We start from the raw sequence: 13,297 nt of genomic DNA on the forward strand, positions 1-13,297 counted from the left end.
CTATCTCGCGATGCAATCATTGTAGTTTGGGTCGCCTGAAGGGTTTCCACTCATGACGAACAAACAGGATTTCTACCGAGAGTTAACCGTGTATCATTCATGTGCTGTTGGTTGCGCGTTAAAATTTTGTATTTGCCGTAAAACATACTACCGAACTGCCGCTCGCTGTACGAAGGCACCACAGAAATTTAGACTCCTCCAGAAGATGTACCAGATGCTTCCGCTTGATATGAAACATTTGGTAGTCTCCTACTCTTTAGATCAGTCTCCTAAATTAGATCACCGAGGTATTGAGCGCGATTTAACTTATGTAGTAAAAATTCGAAGCCAAACATCATGAAAATCTCGCAGAGAAAATTTAAATTTTTTTTGGTGTTGTCGTTATTTTCCCGCGTGACTTTCGATTTCTAATCAGAAGCAACAGCTAAAGCTTATCACAAATTACACCCTCCAGAAAAAAGTGGATAAATTCAGTCGGTATGTGCCCTGACATCAAATTAATACCCATGCGAACAAATTTGTTTGGCTTCGCTGTATCGTAAATCATGTTCGAAGCCCGTTGGGTGGTTAATCTTCGGAAATGGGAAGGCAGGAAACCCCACCTTATTTTGCTTAGAGAACACCTCTTAAAATGTTGTTCTACGTCACAAAATTACCAAGCAACTTTTCAGACTTCGAGCGAATGGTTTACGCTGTTTACTGCTTATGTGCTGTAACAGTTTATATACGTGTCTTTGTGGTACTACAAATAAAACTCTCGACCGATATGAAGTTTGGAAAACTTAGCTTACAATTTTGACACAACTACAATTAGCTCAACTCTTAACTCAACAAATTGGGTTTTTCAACTGAATTGATGTGAATTGGCCACTTTAGTGAGATTATAAAGCTGCCGTTTCTAGCGTTAGCCCTTTGTCAGAGCGAAGCTAGAAACTTCAGGTGTACATTTTTGGCAGAATGCAATTGTGGAGTCACCAAACGGAGAAAGAAACCCGCGTAAATCGTATCACTGCGGACAATGACATGAAATTATTGATGCTCCAGCCGTAAACAAAACCTAGAATAAAATCGCAACTTTAACCATCGAATACTCATTGCTACACAATTTTTAACAACAAAAGCGTGACCGCACCTGAGGCTAGATCTAAAAGATAAGGAAAAGGGAAAAACCCCTTGTATTGTTAACAAATTAAGAGTTTCCGGAAAAATCCCATGTATCGTTCACTGCTGTTATTTATGTCAACACTTGTCTGGCCATGTCAAGTGTCCTGTCAAAATAGCTGTCTGTCGATATTGAAAAATCAAGCCTCGTATGTTGTAGAGCGGCAAAACGAGGTATCGTGGTCGTTTAATATCGAGAGCTTTTGATCTGGTTTACCAGAAACCTTGAGTAGGATGCGACGAAGACATCTCATATAGAAGATGTTCTAGGTAGTCGTCGGACCATGGCCATGACTAGCGCAATTGCGACAAACACTTTCTCTCGTGACTAAAAAGCCAAATTCTAGAACGGCAGACACGGCCGCATCCACTGCACACAAAGACACATGCCACTGGAACACACGTTGCTTTGTTCATTTCTGCTCTTCTCTTAGCTCTTCTTTCAACGGCTTCAGCTTTCAGCCTTTCCTCTCCCGCCTGGAGAGCCAGACTGCACACAGACCTCCAATCTCTCCGATCTGCAGCATGTAGCTCCCAGTTATCTGTTGGCAGGCCAGTGGCGAGCATATCTTGATTTGTGATAATCCAACCAATTCAGGGTACACCCTTTCAGCAATCTTTTGAAGGCGGTATAATGCTACTCGGGCAAACAGCTTTCCAGCAATGCACAGTAGTGAGATGCCACATGAGTGATCCCAACATATTTAATAAAATAATTCAAATAGTACGCGCGCTCTGATTGGCCATAAAACCATTTTACATAAGCGTATGTAAACACGGTTTTCGTTCCTCTTTCATTAGTTATTTTATGAAAGAAATGTAAAATGGTTTCCGTGTTTACATAGCCTGATGTAAACACGCGGGAGGTTGGGAGAACACGAGATAAGCGTAGGAAACCACGACGCGAAGCGGAAGCGTGTTTACATCAGGCTATGTAAACACGGAAACCATTTTACATTTTACATACAAATCATTTAACGAAGACAGTCAACAATCCCCTCTACATACCTTCGACAGGAAGCTTCATCACGAAATCCCACCTTATTTTATTATAAGAGGACACCTTTAAAATAGTGGTTAGTCGTCACAAAATTATCACTCTAAGTCAATCTAAAGTTCAATTCTTTTGAACAGAAATTTAATTCTTTTTGCAAGATTCATGTCTATTCAGATAAGAATTGATAAGTTCAGATTCCTCGTCCCCAGAGGAGAATTATGGTTTTAAGGAGAAGACATCTGGTTCTTGTGGAAAGAACTATGGGTCTTCTCCTAAGGTTAAAAATTCTTATGTGAAGAATCTGATTTTGCCTGATTCTTGTTAGAAGAATATTAAAAGAAAATTAAATTATTTTGACAAGAAACTGATTTGTCTGATTCTTGTTAGAAGAATAACCAAAAGAAGTGTAATTCTTTTGAAAAGAACCAGTCAATAATGTATTCTTCTGAGAAGAAACACTACTCTCCTCCTAAGATATCCCATATTTTAAGCATGCTTATCAGAAGAATTATTGTTCTTCCCTGAAGAGCCTATTGTTGGAGAAGAAGAACCTCAGTTTTCTGAGTCTTCTCGGTGGAATTTTTGTCTTTCATCCAAGAATGAATATTTCTTTTATAAATTGATCATTAAGACTCTTGTTCTTCTCCAGAGACTGACTTTGCTTTTGTGAAGACTCATATTTTAAAGGATTCTTGCTCTTCTGAAGACTGATTAATATGCTAATAAGCAGAATTTCATTCTTTAAATAAGCTTTGTTGAATCATCAAAAGGATTGTTCTTCATTTAACACAGAAATAACATGAAAAGAACCTCATTTTTATTTGGTTTCATTATATTTTTCAACAACTGATCAATATAATTTATGATTAATTTACATATTCATGCATATATGATGTATATTCATCAAATTATCATGAATGTAACAATTACATCACGATTCACTGCACCAACAATTTTCACTTATGTTTAATTATCTCATTCTTTGTATCTTAGTAACATGTGATTCCCAAATCATATTCCATTTTGTTTGGTTTTATTTTTTAACATATGATCACTATATATAGAATTAAATTAATTTATATATTCATAATGTAAAAATCAAATTATCAATGAACATATATAGCTAGAAATCTCAAGATGGATTGGAGATATTTTTCCTTAATTATTTCAAGGTATGCTATGATGCTAATACATGCAACTGAAAATCTAACATTTGCCCCAAGTCTTCAATAAAGTCAGCTAACTGTCTAAGAAAGACGCTTGGCTATACCATTTTGGTACTGCTTTATCCTATTTTTCTAAGGTAAGCCAAAGATAAACTCCTCCAAGACTTTAAAACACAGCTTTAGTTTGTGTCCATACTCCAAATTAAAAACAAGTTGAGCTCCAACTATACAAAAAACCCCATTTAAGAAACTAATTGTCTCGAGGAAGACTTCATTATCTATGATAATGAATAATTGCAGACTGTCATCTTCTACAGTAGTAAGCCCTCTTTAGCTGCATTAGGGTCGTACTCTGGATGATATTTAAATGAAAATGATTTCCTTACTAAAATGTATCACAGGTAGTATATGAAGAAACAACCCTTTAGGATAATAAATATTTTTGTTGTAGATTTTTCTACACCTTGAATTTAATGCGGTAGTATAGATAACATGACATGCGCACATTGTACCTTCTAAAAATATGCTTACCCATTGCTTGAAAGTGTCTTGAAGAATTGAAGGAATAGGATCCTTCATCTCAGGCGCCAATGACACGATTTTCACAGTTCAAACTTTGGGAGGGTGCATTCCTCCCAATAGTTGCTTTTACTATTACTAAAGATGACTTGATCATCTCATTGCGAGCACGGCTAGTTATTTGCTCATTCTTCCTTCTACAGTCCTTTACACTTACTAGGACAACAAGTCTCATTTGTGCTATGGAGAGAATATCTCCAGTAGCACTATCTGCTATGACAACAGATTTTGACCGTAGGGATGGTGTTGCATATCCCTGCAATAAATGAAGTATATTAGAAGAGCTAGAGCTGTTGGATTTGGGTGTATAAGTGAACAATTCAGCTGAACATACTAAAAAAGCGCTGAATGCAAGGACACATTGTAACTACATTACACTGTATAATTGTTTTGCCTTATGTATCCCCTCATCAAATTAGAAGATTTTCCGTTGTCCAATCTTCCAAATTGTTTAAACTAACAATTTGGCCTCTTGTTAACTTCTTTAAAAATACTTGGAGTATTTTAGTCATGAGTGATGAAGTTCCCACAGAAACTTACTGTCTCAGGTTCTTGTTGCCTTGTCCTCTTTGCTTGGCTTTTGCCCCCTATGAGGCCATTGATAGTGAGCTTGAGGTAGCACGCTGCAGTATTAGGGCAAGGAGCAATGCGGTAAATATTTATACTAAATTAAAGCTGTGAAAAGAACTTGGCTGCTTTTATCAAACTTTACTGCAATTTTGTTCTTACTCTCCTTTCCAGTAGCCTAAAATAGAGGTTTAAAAACTGAGCTGCTTTAATCAAACTAATCATAATTTGCCTGTAACTTGCCTTTCGATTGCTCTTTGTGCATGGTGAGCTTGCGGCAGCTCATACGTCATCCTGTTAATGAAATTAATGTTGATAATGCTGAAATGAATATTCTTGCAGCATAAAGTTTATTAGTATTAAAAGCCTGGAAAGATCAAACAACAAACCAATGGTGCTGCAATTTGTTTTGGGAGCCCCTGAACATGTGTAAAAGTTAGCACACAATGTGACTGGCTAAATCAAAGGAAACTTTTTACCAGTTGGTCAGTTAAACTTTACTGACATGGTATTGTTGCACAGTCAAGTTAAAGAAAAAATGGAGGAAAATAACACAAAGCAAAGATATCTGGTTTATTCATAACCATGTTTCTTTATTACATGTACAGAAACTCTGACCAGACTAATGAATTAGATTACAGATTTTAATCTTTGCGGTTTTGATTGATAACATTCCAAGCAGTCAGATATTTAAGGTGACAGTGGTACATTGAGAAAAACACATCTCAGTGCTACAGTAAGCCTCTCATAAAAGACTTTGGAAAGGTTAGTTGGTTTGCAACTCCCAAAATATCTTAATCTGGTATCCAAAGCTGCCAGAAAGATTCAAAAAGGAAAGAAATAAAGGAAAGAGAGAAACCTCATCAGTTGTCACTTGAGTTATCTTGTGGGGCACAGGAAAGGGGTGAAGTTTCCTTGGTTTCAGTGATGGACCTTTTGCCTGACACCTAATCAAAAGTCGTGTTAAAAATACCATTAGTTTATTTGTGCATTTGTACAGTAAGCCTCTAATAAATGACTTTGGAAAGGTTAGTTGGTTTGCAACTCCTAACTTTTCAGACACGCCGACTGCTGCTTTTGCGCTGTAGCTAATTATATATTTACGTTTCTTTGTAGTACTTCAAATAAAACTCTCGACCGATATGTGGTTCGGAAAACTTAGCGTACAATGTTAACAGAGCTACAACTAGCCCAGCTCTAAACTCAAAAAACTGGGTTTTCTCAACCGAATTGATGATGTGAATTGGCCACCTCAGAGACGTAATAAAGCTGCCGTTTCGAGCGTTAGCCCTTCGTCAGAGCGAAACTGGAAACTTCAGCTGGACAATTTCAGCACAATGCGATTGTGGAGTTACTACCCACGTAAATCGTATCACTGCGGACAATAACATGAAATTACTGCCGCTCCAGCCGTTAACAAAACCTAGAATAACATCGCAACTTTAACCTTCAAATATTCATTGCTACACACTTTTTAACAACGAAAGCGTGACCGCAAGGTCTAAAAGATAAGGAAAAGGAAGACCTTTATATATTGTTAACACATCGAGAGTTTCCGGTAAAAATCCCATGTATTGTGAATATGTTTGCACTTGATTGGCCATGAAAAAAATTTTTTTTTCTCAAAATAGTTCTCTGTCGATATTGGTTTTTTCAACTTCTCGCCGATAAACTGCGAAGTGGAAAAGAATGCTCAGGGTTCTGAAGAGGAAATGAAAGAATAGCTGGGAGAGATAGGAAGCCGAGTACATACTTGTTCCTAATGCCACTTATTTTTTTTTCGTATCCGGCGGGGTCTAAGAAGAGGGAATGGCCCCTATACAATGATATTTGCGGCGGGGCCCTTTTCGCCCGCGCAACTTTAAAGGGACGATAAAGCCAGTGGTGTTAGAAATTAGTATCAGAGTTCTGAATGCACTAAAATAACATCCCAACCCAATGACAGCATATTATCATGTCAAAACAATTTCTAAATATTATATTTATCATTTAAATTTCTATTTGGTAGGATCACATTGGCCAACACAGGACGAAATTGCAAGAATCCGTAAACGAAAACGTGGCAGAAACATGTTAAACCGTTCCGGAAACACGACGGATAACCTGTGTTTCCGTTACCGGTTTCGTGACGTTTTCTCGCGTTTCCGTTGCTGCGTATACAACGGAACCGGACCACTTTTACGTAAACATAACGGAAACATGGAGTTGCATGTTTCCGCCACGTTTCCGTTTACGGATTCTTGCAATTTCGTCCTGTGCAAAACTTTAACTTACAGATTTGAAATAGAAAACAATTAAAAGAACGTATGTGGAAAGCAGGTTTATCTTTGATTGAATATTGGCCCTTGTTGAGACATAAAGTGTATCCAGCGTTCACTAGAAGGCCTTCTTTGAACATTGATTAAGAACATATCCACAGATATCAGAGATATGGTCCAACTGAACAGAAACGTTATATCCTCGACTGCAGGGGGCTTTGATTTTCTCGTTCCGGATATGAACAAACTGAAGACGAAAGAAGTGGTACAATATTAAATAAAGAGGGCAACGAGTAGGTGTTATAATACTCAAATATCTAACACGATGCAAGCTAAGAGAAAAGCAACTAAGAACGATTTGAAAAGGAGTTAGTAAATAAATTAATTCAGTAACTAATTTTTGCACCTTGTACATTGATAATTTTCTCTCATCCACCTTTCAATTTCTTCTTTCGCATCCGGCTTTGGTCCAATTTCGTCTACTTTAACCATAGGGTCATCTAAGATTACATTCCAACAGCCCTTCAGAACAGATTGGGTTGGATTTAATAACAATGTAACTTTAAAACTTTCGTCACTTTGAAGCCCATCTCGGCAGCGAGATCACAAATGGCGCAATGGATCAAGCTTAACTATCAGCTGTCTCCGCACTCTGAATGTTAAACTGCCCATGACCTTGTTGGCTTTGCAAAACAGTGAACATAGTTTTGAGATCAGATAACGAAAGGACACCTTTACAGAATGAGCAATGATTTCCTTTTGATGTAAATTACTGATTTGTCAGTCATGGTGGAGTAACGTTGACCTTGTCAATTTAATTGTTATTGAAAAGTGAGGGAGAAACATAGCGGGCTCATAAAATACTGGTTAGAAGACCTTCTGGCGATTGCTCTGGCGAAAATTTGACTTAGGTTCAAATGATCATCAATGAATAAACAACTGGTTACCTCAGAGATCACGAACAATCCTGTCTCGTCCGTTGTTTCTCCACTTACTTGTCCAGCAATTTTCAAGTCCTAAAGCCTAGTATTTTGGCACGGGCAACTAGATCGATAGGAATACCATTGACCACAACTGGATCAAATAAAGTGTTGTTAGTGTTAAAGTTTATACGCAGTTCCTTGTATTTCGTCTCGTTAAATCAAATCTTATCCACGACGCACAGTTTGCTAAGGTGTCAAAAATGGCTTGGATATGACTGTCTTGATTCTTGTTTATCGTCTCCGAAAAAGAAGTATCGTCAACATACTTCCAGATATCGGTGCCAGGAACATCTCTTTGATCACAATGATAATAATGCCATGGGGAACATCCCCCCAGGACTGCGCCTCATTCCGAAAAGTAGTTGTGGCTGCGCTTAGCTCGTTGTTTGCGCGAGGTGAGGAAGTCGGTGATCCAAAAGATGACATCCTTAGGAATGTCATATGTGCTGATCCATATCTGATGGTTGATGAGGTCAAAAGCTTTTTTGAAGTCGAAAAGAATCACCCTCACAGTAGCCCCATAACCGCCAGGTTTGACATAACGATCGACCACAAAGTCCTCAGCCAACTTGGAAAGGATAGGTATAAGTGAAATTTGTGTCAAGTGCTTGTTTACGTCGCAAAAAGGAGTCTGCTTAGAAATAAGGGCAACGTTGGCGTGTTTCCAGGACTGGGGTGGTCGAACCTCCTATTACGAGCAATTGAAAGCCCATCGTCCGCTTTGTAACTCCGATGTTAAACACTTTCGAAACCTCTCTTTCAAACTAAATTTTTTTTCTATGTCTGCCTACCATCAGATAATCGGTTTCACTAATGGAAAACACTGAATTCTATTCATGTCCATCGAACCCGATGGGAATCCATCGGACCATCCTCGTAATTCATCTTCTCCAATTCTTATTCGTAGCCCGCAGTATGTGTAGGTTAATGGATCAGAGAAAAGGGACCGTGGACGTTTTTCCTGCAAGTAGGATATGGAAATACTGGCTAGACTGGACTTGGGAGTATTCGAAAACGGAAACGTTTAAACCTATCCTCGGAGACCCAGGGGCTGAGTCGATTTCAAGTCAGGGCGAGAGTAATCCCAAGTACAGTCCAGTCTTGAAATCGACTCACAGCTCCTGGGTCTCCGAGGATGGTTTAAACCATGATCACTGATGTAAAACGGGGAAACTAGGGGGAAGATCTTACCCCAAAAAAAAAAAGAATTAAAATTATTTTTGAATGTCAGGGGGAAAAACCGGAGTAACCTGTCAGACTAAGCCAAAGACACCAAGGGTCTTGAATCTCACAGAGCTCTTTCTTTAATATACCACTACTATCCTGCTACAATTTTTACAAAAGTTTCTTATTCAATAACCAAAAAGTTACATGCTTAAATGCTCGCTTGTTTCTATATTCTAAGCTTGAAAGTTAACACCACACTTGTGCTCTATCCGAGACAGATTAGGCACACAAGACAGTGTGCCAAACAAACTAAAGGACTAAAGGCATGAAATCAAAGATGTCTCCACAATCAGAAAACACTCAAAACTGAGTGAAAATAAAAAGAAATTAAACTTGAGCACAGATTTACAGGAATCTTAAGACATCATTGATAAGATGAAACTTATTTTGAAGCTGCATTTTCTTATGATTAAAAACTCGGGTAAGTTATATTTCTGATACTGAAGTTAGAACTTGATCTGTGTTTATATTGGTGCAAACTGTAATTTCAACGACGCTTCCATTTGGCCAATTTCAATTTGGAGTTTATCCCTGAGCTCCATAAAGGTACGTTCCTGCAGTCCTTCAGCACTGTGTCCATCGGATTTGACAAGGACTGAAAATATAACTTCATGCAAGTTGTAGCCAATAACCTTGCAAAAGATTTCATGAAAATATTACATAAACACAACGGAGGGAAAGGGAAAGTTTTTAACCTATCGAAATAACTGCAGCTGTCTTTGTACTCGAAATATTTAGGGGACATTAAATAACAAAGAGGTTATAGCGAGAAAACTACTAATGTCGAATTAGTGATTTTGAACAGAGGCAGTGATGTGATAAGAACAATAAAAAAGGTCAAATGGACCATCATGTGTGAGTGCATCAGACTGTGAAATTCCTCAAACTGTCGCAACTGCAGTGCATTTTGGTCTTCTGACGAGCAACAAAATTATACGTGGATCACCGAAAACAATGACTGGCGCTGATAAACAAACAAAAGCAAACTCAGTTTCACATCCGATTTGATTTTTAAGCAATGTAATCATTTATAAAATAGAAATACAAATTCAATTGAACAGATGGGCGATGAAAGCCCCTGGTCATTATTTTTTACTTTGATATTTCACTTGCTCTTTGTATCATTCACTATTGTTCTGATGAGCCAGGAAAAAGCCAAATCACATATGAGCTTAGCAGTATGCGGAAAACAGTAAGTAAATTGTCCTATCAAAATTTTCCTTCAACTTAGTGATAGAGCACCTGACTTATGATATGGTTCTCGTCGATTATTAGGTGGCAAATTTTAGTTATGACAGGTTACGTGAGAGTGTTGGACAGGGTTACGAACTTAACGAAGTAATGGAGCGTAGTTGCCTTGAAATATCGGCAGTTCTTACGTGTGGCGTTTAAGATCCGTGGGTAAATGTTACGTAGGCGTCCTATCCCTGGAGCAGCTCTGCTTTTCAGCAAAAAAAAAAAGAAATATGTTATTTCCACAGAAAACAAACAACTAAATCCTTTTTTCTCGATACGTTAAAGCAAAGACGGCATTAAAAGCACAATGAACTTTCCCCAAGATGTATATTCACCATGAACGGACATCGCGTAACTAACTGCATGGGCAGAAATTTAGGATAGTCAGCGGGTCGTGACGTGAGCTCTATTCCGTCCATTTCGACCCTACTAAGTCTGCGCAGCTTGGTTGTGAAGCAGTCGGAAAGCTATCAGTGGGCGAAATGCCAAAAATTTTAATTTAAGAGATCCTCGCAGCTAAGAACACTACTGAACTAGTAGTTGAAAATAGGACCCGAAAAAATTCAGGCCCGTACGGGATTTGAACCCATGACCTCTGCGATACCGGTACAGTGCTCTAACAACTGAGCTGACAAGTCAACTGGGAGCTAGTTAATATGTTGGGTCCAAATTCGATGAGAGGCATCAGCCAAAAAAATTAAGTCTGCGTGACATATGCGGAGTAGTGCACTAGTGTTACGTAAGAAGACACATTCTCTACGCACGACAACTTGACAGACATCACATTCTCTCTCTCGTCCTTTTCCAGTAAGACAAACCAAACCAATCCTGCTTGGAGAATATGCTATACTACAAAATTTACAGGGATTTCATCGCTGCATCGCCCAAAAAGCATAAATAGAATTCTCGCGGCTTTTATTAGAAATGTTTTCTGGTGAGGGGTCACTGAACGAAATAACACACAACAACGGAAAAGAAAAAAAACAATAATTTAGTTCCGTAGTTTAACATGGGTAAGCAGCTAGGAATCACAAAATTTTTTATCATTATGCTTGTAAAAAGCCTCTTTTATCATTTGATCGTTCAGTGCGTTTAAGGGCGGGCTTTCTGCAATCATTGCACAACTTCAAAAGTGTTTTGCCAAGTGTTAAATTGCAAACAAGACGAAACCCACAACACTAGAGCTGTCATTGCTGTCTGGACTTGTTTCCCTCTAAAAATTACGCGGGGTTCTTTGATGATCTGCAGCCTTTGATTCGCATCCAGAACCACTCTCTGTCTCCTTAAGGAAGCCAAGATCTCTCTTTTCTTGAACTCCACGACCACATTTCTCGGGCATATTTTCTTAACATCTTCTTTAAGATCGTAGAAAACAGCCTACAAGGTGCAGTGAAGGCTGCCTCGCTCGGAGCTTTTTCCGGATCGATGACGTCATCTTCGAACATTTCGTCGTTGCTGACGTCATCCTGAGTTGTAACGTCATCTATGGAGCTCCCGGCTGTGAGCACTTTGAAGTTGGCATCGAGCGCTTTGACAATTGACGACTTGGTCTGAAGAGGAAGACAACTAAGGGCGGTGTTCACGGTCACGGCACCAGGTATCACCAGGGCAAGAGCGGCCGACTTGAACTTAATTTTACATTTCTCCGTGTCTAGAATGAGGCGGCATCGAGCGAGTTGCACAAGTCCACGAGATGTTCTCACGGTCACTGAATAATCCTTAAAAATCAGCTCTGCCTTTTAACTACAGAGAGATGTCGCCTGTTAGAACAGAGTCAACACTTTAGACACTACATTGTCCTCACGGCCTAGTTCTTGTGTGTGATTAAATGCGTAGGAACCTTGATAAGCTCTTTCCACAAAATAAAACGACATGCATTTCTAAGATAAGCATCTACATAGAACTACTTAAAATACCTGAGGTAAATGAGGCTGAAGTGAAGCAGAACTGCATAAAGAGAATATAAACTGCAGTCTCTCGACTGCATGTATTAGTCAAGAGAAAATAATACAAACGGCATAATAAAAACTGCAGAAGCTAAGGAGCCGCAATGTTTCCATGAATTTCCGAGTTTTTAGGAGATAACATTTTATCACATTAAAAAATAACTTCCAAATATTATTATTTATCATTTAAACTTCTATTTGATATGATCACATCAGCCAAAACTTTAACTTACAGATTTGAAATAGAGGACAATTACAAGAACGTATGAGGAAAGCAGGTTTCCGCTTGTTTCTTACGCTTATCTCGTGTTCTCCCAACCTCCCGCGTGTTTACGTCAGGCTATGTAAACACGGAAACCATTTTACATTTCTTCATTATAATACTAATCTAAAACGATGCAAGCCAAGAGGAAAGCAACTAAGTACGATTTGAAAAGTGTTAATAAATATATCGATCCAGTTACTAATTGTTGCACCTTACACATTAGCAATTTTCACTCTTCCATTTTTCAATTTCTTCTTGTGCATCCGGCTTTGATCCAATTTGGTCTACTTTGACCATAAAGTCCTCTATGATTACATTCCAACAGTCCTTCAGAACAGCTTGGGTTGGATTCGATTATGGATGTAACTCTACAACTTTCGTCACGTTAAAGCCCATCTCGCCAGCTATGCATCACGCTTAATTAGTTTTGAGATCAGATAACAAAAGGGAACCTCTATAGAATGAGCAATGAATTCTTTGTGGTATAAATTACTGAGCTTCCAGATATGGTTTAGTAACGTTGACCTTGCCAATCAGTTAATTGTTATTGAATAGTGATGGAGAAACACAGCGGGCTCATATAATACTTATTATGAAGACCTTCTGGATTAACTATCTGGATATCGACATACAAGAAAAGAGAAATAACAAACCAACTCAGTTCCGGCGAAAATTTGACTTTGGTTCAAATGATTATCACTGAATAAGCAACTGGTTATCTCAGAGATCATGTACAAACCTGTCTCATCCATTGTTTCTCCACGTGCTTATCCTGAAATGTTCAAGTCTTTTACGTCGACCTGCATCTCTTCAACTGGATGAATAGTCGCCAAGACTAGATGTACCAATAAAAGAGAGACAAACTTAACCATTTCTCTAATCATGTTAAAATAAGGAGTTAGAACGCCGATG

The 13,297-nt window shown here is 38.5% G+C and overlaps 1 pseudogene; it reads right to left on the minus strand.

The window, feature by feature from the left end:
* Positions 1–11,266: 11,266 nt before the first annotated feature.
* LOC149045952 (uncharacterized) lies at positions 11,267–13,137 on the minus strand (annotated as a pseudogene).
* Positions 13,138–13,297: the final 160 nt, after the last annotated feature.

This window comes from Pocillopora damicornis, chromosome 5 (genome assembly GCF_964200805.1).
Source record: "Pocillopora damicornis chromosome 5, jaPocDami1.2, whole genome shotgun sequence".
Classification (NCBI taxonomy): Eukaryota; Metazoa; Cnidaria; class Anthozoa; order Scleractinia; family Pocilloporidae; genus Pocillopora; species Pocillopora damicornis.